Source organism: Castor canadensis, chromosome 3, assembly GCF_047511655.1.
Source record: "Castor canadensis chromosome 3, mCasCan1.hap1v2, whole genome shotgun sequence".
Classification (NCBI taxonomy): Eukaryota; Metazoa; Chordata; class Mammalia; order Rodentia; family Castoridae; genus Castor; species Castor canadensis.
In genome coordinates this window covers 143,563,467-143,570,421 of record NC_133388.1, presented here as the reverse complement: position 1 = coordinate 143,570,421, position 6,955 = coordinate 143,563,467, and positions in this window count along the sequence as shown.

Genomic DNA, 6,955 nt, shown 5'->3' with positions numbered 1-6,955 from the left:
AGAAAGAACAAAATATGATTAATGAATTATGAACCTCCTAATGGAATTTTTCCCCTTCATTTTATGAAACTCAGTGGCTAAAATACCTCAGATTAAGAGCTCAGCCTGATTTGAATTTAATCATCTCTTTAGATCTTAGGAGACCAACACTGGAAAACTTGATCACTCTTTATTTTAAAAGGAACTAAGGTGAAGTGCCAGTTACAGGAAGGAAGCTTTTCCTGGACTGATAAAGAAAAACAAAGCAAGGCCATTGTCCTATGCTGCTGTGACATCTGCGACTTTATTGATTTAATAATCTTGCTGTTTTTCCCTCCTTGTGACAATGGATGTGATCAGGAGGACAAAGCATCTTGAAAATTGTAGAGAGTAGCTTGCTGGCAAGTGTTTCCCTCCCTGTTTTCCTGGATTGGTTTTGTGACTGTTCTGTACTGCACTTCTGAAGCTGTACAGTAAACTGTTGGGGTGAGCTGCTTGTTTATGGTTACTCTTCATTCAGCTTAGTCTCTCCTATGAAGACAGCATGTGCATAAGCACAATCAAGGTGGATACCCTTGAGCCCCCTGAGAGAGGTTTGTCATAAAAGTGCAGGGCGCTTCCTTTCTGAGTTCAGAGCTTTCATAAGCACTAGTTTTGCCTGCTGATTTTCACTGCTCTGTATTAATGAACTTGATCCAACCATCTCTCAGATCACTAGGTTTCCTTAGTTCATGATAATAGTGATGTGACATTGCACACCTAGCAATGTGCATACAGCAGTACTGTCCCCTGTGGGCACCTTACAGCCAAACGTTTTACTGCATTTCATTAAAAAGTCTTACTTATCACCAGGGAAGTAGGCATGATCTCTAAAGTGTAAAAGCCTTTCTTTAGACACAAGTTCAATTTAAGTAATCATGCCAACTTAAACTCCCATTTTCAGAATTTTCTCCACAAGTTTTCAAATATAGGTTATGCAGTGTAGTTGTAAAATACACACTGAAATATCTGTCTTCGCTTGAGAACCAGTAGTAGGAATACGTTGTGATAGAAAATGTTTTCAGTGTTCTGTAAAGAGAAGTATGAGGTCCTCCAGCAAAAATTCTAAAAGAATAAATGATAGCACACTCCCTGAGGGCTGCTAGAGGGAGAAGCAGAGAAAACTTTAGGAAGACAGCTCTGCTCTTTAGAGAACTTGGGACTTTGTTGAAGTGTATTTATTGATGTATCATCAATGTTTATTGTACAGGTTTTCATACATGTCATCATTTTACTTTGTTTAAAATCTGTGCTCATATGTTTAAGTTAGACAGAAACCTGTGACTGCTTTCTAAAAGTTTCATCTTTACCTAAAATACTACAGAGTTCAAATACATGAAAGGTAATTATCAAAATCGGAATTCACTGCATACTTCAAATCCATCATTGACATCCATAGCATGCTCCAATAGCAATACCTAGGCTATGTGAAATTATATAAAAAGATAAAGGTACATTTTAGGAAATTTTGATTCTGTAAATTAAAATTATATATCCCAGTTAGAAGTAGGAGCTTTGTTTTTGTTTAGATATTTTAAGTTTGGAAGTATTTTTGTGCTGCTTTTAATATTTCCCAAATATAGTAATCAGGAAATAGTAACCTGTTTTATGTGACATGTTTGAGAAATTCTAGAAGAAAGAGTAGTTTTTGCAAATATGTTAGCTATGTATTTTTTTCTTGTCCTCATCTAAATTATATCAAGTCTATAAAGCTTTTAAAGATACCAGTATTCTTTTTGGAAAAGGTTAATCACCGATTTATCTGCCCTGAGAATCCCAGAGTGAATTCTAATTGACTGTTAAATGAACGATAGGTAATCAACACAGAGAACTAAAGTTTAACCTCAGTATTTCACTGCATTTCTCTTATTCCACTTTCATTTTTGTAATTAGAGCATTTTCTTACCTTAACCAATAATAAACTATATATGTACATAGCCATACACATGTAAGCATATATAGGGCTCTGGCACAACTCTGGTGCTTAAGCAATTAGTCTGTGTTCCATTTTGTATTTTGAGTATTTATCCTCTAGTGTGATGAACTTTTGTCATAAAGCAGAATTAGAAAACAACTCTCCAACAGTTTTCATTTGGCAATTATGGGAAAACCTTCTTGAGTCAGCCTCATTCAACTCTTCTCATCTGAATACATTCAGATTTTAAATCATGTCCATAAACATCCAGGCTAAAACAGTGGTATCTTAAGAGAGTTTAGTTCTACATGTGACTCATTCTGTATTCAACTTGAAAGGAGGAAATGTAAACAGGTGTAGTTCTCAAATCGATGTTGGAGATTTGGCCGAAAGTGACAAGCAAGTAACTGTGAGCCAGGATGGAACCCAGGCAAGGTGACCCAGGCAGTAAGCAGTAGCAGAGGCTGGTTATCACCTTGTGGCAATCTGTTTCATTCCCTTTTTAAAACCCTGTGGTTTTTCAGCAGAATCAACACGCAGTGATGTGACACAATGTGTAAAATGCTGCCCTGCCATGGTGCTGTGGCTATAATTACAGAGCGTCAGTTGAAGACTGAAGTGGAATTTTGTAAATGACATTTTTCTCAAGGCTCGTTGTAATAGTTAATGTGAGTCTGTGATAATCTCTGATGCCATTACACTGAAAGTATTGATTTCTGATACCCACCCAGCCTAGCCATGGCTGCTAGAAGCACAGTAGGTACTGATGGTTATTTCCTGGAAGTCTTGACAGGCTTATTGTACTGTGTAATTGGGGAAAGTTAAAGTGTAATGTTTGGTATTAATAAGTGACTGATGTGAAAATAGGAATGTGTATCTATAATATCAAATATGGCTTTATTTGCAGTGAAATCTAAATTCCTTATCTTGTAGTAGTATTTTCTTGCTCTGTCTTGTATCTTTCCTTAAATACATTATTACTGGCAGTGGCGTTAGACAAGTTGAACACACTGAGACCAAAAATGTTTGACATAAAGAAATGAGTCCAGAAATCATGATTAATTAGCATCTTTATCTGACATTACCAAGTTAAATTTTAAAATTGTGATCCAGAAGAGAATGAACATCTGGGTGTTTTTTAATCCTACTGCTTATTTTTAAGTCTTGTACATCTAGCCTCTATACATTTGTAAAGTATTTCATGTTTTCAAGTTTTTCTTTTATTTAGCTGAGAAATAATAATTTAAATTCCTTTTAACATCAGATGAAATAAGAAATACTATTTTGTTAAAAAGATAATTTGTAAAGCATTGAATGTGGTATTCAATTATCTTAATTTAGAAAGATTTTTCTTTGCCACTGATATGCATGGGTAGTTTGTTAAAAATGCATTGCACTCTGGTTGTTATGTCACCTTCCATAATTATTATAAAGGTTGGTGATTGTCAGCTTTCAAGCTTCCATATGTTAGATGGCAAAGAGTAAAATATTTTCATTTTGTTACCTTTTAAATAAATGTGTTAGCATGCCTGGAGTTTTCTGGGGAAGTTTCAAATAGAACTGAACTAAAAGTCTGTAATAAGTAGGAGTTGGTATCTCATTACTCATATAATTTTTTCCTCATAAAAATCATTAATCCCAAAGTAGCATGTCTCTTAGTGGTCCTGATCAGATGGAAAGTACTCCCTTTACCTGAGCACAGTAAAAAATACTCATGACACTTAGCAGCAATTTTACTTGCTGCTTCAAAAGGTCTTTGTAGTGGTCAAATTGTCCAATCTGCCAAAGCTTTCTACTCTTTTCTGTAGTGGGAATTTTTAAACCTTAGTTGTGTAAGTTCAAAATGTCTCACGGTAGCTTCAACATCTTGTTATTTTCCCCCCCTTGACTCCAATCCTTTTAAGAAGGAGGTCTAAAGCCTGGTGACATGAAATTGCAGTTTCTTTTGCCTAATTGTGGCCTCTTTTCCACCCAGTCCCTCTGTGTCTGCTCTTCAGGGGACTTCCTGTTAGGTCTTTTCCAGAACCAACTACAATGCCCCAACATGACAGACTCAACTAGCCAGCCCAGAACTGTTCTCCATCATGGCTGGGTGACCAGACAGCTCTGCCCAGTCCCTACTTCACAGGCTAGTAGGACAAGACCACAGCCACAGGAGAAGCAGATGCTGGTGTCATTTGTCATGAGTATTGCCAAACCATTTGGGCTCCTGCCCACTTCTTTCATGAGCATGGTTGACACAAAGGAGCCATGGAAAAGAACTCTTTAAGGAATCAAACACAAATGCAGAAATATTGGCGCCACACTCTCACCAAGTTACAGTGAGTTTACTGTCTTCCATCATGTTTTCAGGCTGCCCCAGGCCTCCTTGAGTGCCACAGCAGGAACAGCCTCATTGCCCAGACTGTGGGACGTAGATCCTTGTATCAGCTGCAGAGTGATAGTTACCAGTAAAGTAGAAGAAAGCTGATTGTTTTGAGGGAAAAAAAATCCTCATAAGAATTAATCATTTTTAAGCCAAGCACCAGTGACTCATGCATTAATCCTAGCTACTCAAGAGGCAAAGATCAGGAGGATCCTGGTTTGAGGTCACCCTGGGCAAATAGTTTGAGAAATACCCAATAGAGAAAGGGCTGGCAAAGTGGCTCAAGTGGTAGAGCGCCTGCCTATCAAGTGTGAGGTCCTGAGTTCAAACCCCAGTACCACCAAAAAAATGAGTAATTTGTAAAGTAAATTTGAGTATAAAATGTCCCAGGCTTGCAGCTTCTGCCCTCCCTTCCCTTGGGAAACAGTGTTTATGGGTAATAGTAACTGGTTGCTCCACTCTCCTGAGGGCTCAAAAAAGCAGAACGTGCAAGCCTGAAATGCGGAGTTATCAGATGCTGAGAATAACTGGGCCACTTATGGGCAAATGGTCCAACTTTTGGAGGGAGAAGCCAGGTAGCTTTTAACTAGCAGGAAAGGGATGGGTGATACAGAGGTTGAGGGTCTTGTTTTCTACATACGTAAAGGACTAGGATGTGTCTAGTTTTGATATTTTAAATTTTATGCTAAGCCATCATAGTTAATTCTTTGAATAGATATTCTACATTTATTTTTCAAAATTAGCAAAAGCAGACACCTGTTCATTCTCTTTCTACGTTTAGTTTTGTTTTTTTTTTAAGTCCACCCAAAGTAGGGCACAGTCAAGTGTTTATTGCCTACTATTCAGAACTCTCTTTTTATGTCCTGGTTTTGTTTTGTTTGGTCTGTTTTTTTAACACAACAGGTTGATGACTTTACAATGATTTCCTTTTTGTTTCTTAAACTTGAGGAGAATTTGATTAGCCTTAGCTAACAAATTTTAGGAAGGCTTCCTAAAATGATGACAGTGCCCTTCTCTAGGTGAAGTGGCTAAAACCAAAAGCCAGAGTCCATCTATAAAGGATTTTCAACATTTCTTTGAAAAGTGTCCATGTATTTTCCATGTAAAATCCATAAATGAATCTGACATGGTGTTCACCACCCATCCCTTGAGCTTGCTTGTACTTTTTTTTAATTTGTTTTTGAATGTAGGGTTCTCTTGTTTTTCCTGAAGCCAATCAAGAACCTCAGTTCCTATATTCTGGTCCTGCCGATGTCTGGGAAGATGGTGGCACCATTAGTAGTGCTTGTCTTCTGAGGAGGAGTGGTGTGAAAAATGCCTAGAAAGCTGAAACTTAGGTTTGAGTTTGATAACATTCTCTGTTCCTCAGATTTTGACACTTTTCATAAGATGTTTTCTTTCCTTCTTTTTTATTGGTGGTGCTGGGGTTTGAACTCTTGCTAAGCAGGTGCTCTATAGCTTGAGCCACACCTCCAGCACTTTTTGCTTTGATTATTTTGGAGCTAAGTCTCGCTTTTTGCCCAGGTCAACTTGAACCAGGATCTTCCTTTTTTACACTTCTTCCACTGCTGGGGTGACAGGCACATACCACTATGCCCAGCATTTTTTTCCTTGGGATGGGGTCTTGCAAACTTTTTTTTAGTGGTTGCAGAGTTTGAACTCAGTGCCTCGTGTTTGATAGGCAGCACACTAACACTTTGCCCACACCCCAAGCCCTTTTGTGCTTTAGTTATTTTTCAAGTAGGGTCTCACATTTTTTGCCTGGAACCAGCCTCAGGCCACAATTCTCCTTCCTACACCTCCCCAGGCAGCTGAGACCATAGGCACATGCTACCACACCCTGCTTGTTTGTTGAGATGGTGTCTCACTAGTTTTTTTGCCCAGGCTAGCCTCAAACCACATCCTCCTGGGTAGCTGAGATTACAGACATGAGTAAGCCACTATGCCCAGCCTTTTTTTTTTTTTTAATTTGGGTACCAACTACATATTTAACTCTGGGGAGAAGGATTTATTTGAAAGGCGATGGGGATTAGAAGCAAAATTTTAACTAAATGCAGTGGGTGACTTCCTGCCCGTTTGGGTCTCAGTTTATATGTCTCTGTGGAAAAAGTATTATCCCTACTCCCTGTCTACCAGTCAGAGTTTTTTAAGAAATAAACAGTAAATGTGTTTAAATGAGAAAAATTGTCTCAAAGGTCTAACTTACCGTTTAGCTATTGAAACTCAGGAATAAGCCTGGCTACAGATAAATATGTTTCTTCTGAAGACTTCTTTGTTTCAACTAGGAAAAGAAATTCCTTGAATAAAAAATGCAAAACAAAAAACTTCTACAAGCTTCTGCTATGAGAGTGTGGCACCTACCACTCATTCTAAGGGTTTGTCTCCTGCCATATTGTATGTTAACAATTTTTATGGGTAAAAATGCACATTTTTAAATTTCTTGGAAAAGTGAATTGTGTTGAATTAAAGTCTCACATAGGACATTTTAGTCTAAAGAAAAGCATTGGTTTTAGAGCCAAGAACACAGGGCTGTGGTCCCTGTTCCAGCATTGACTTTACTGTGTGATCTCAAGCAAATGGTTTAATTTCTCTGTGCCTCAGTTTCTCCATATACAAAATGGGGATTATGATACCAACCATTGCCTACCTCATAGGGA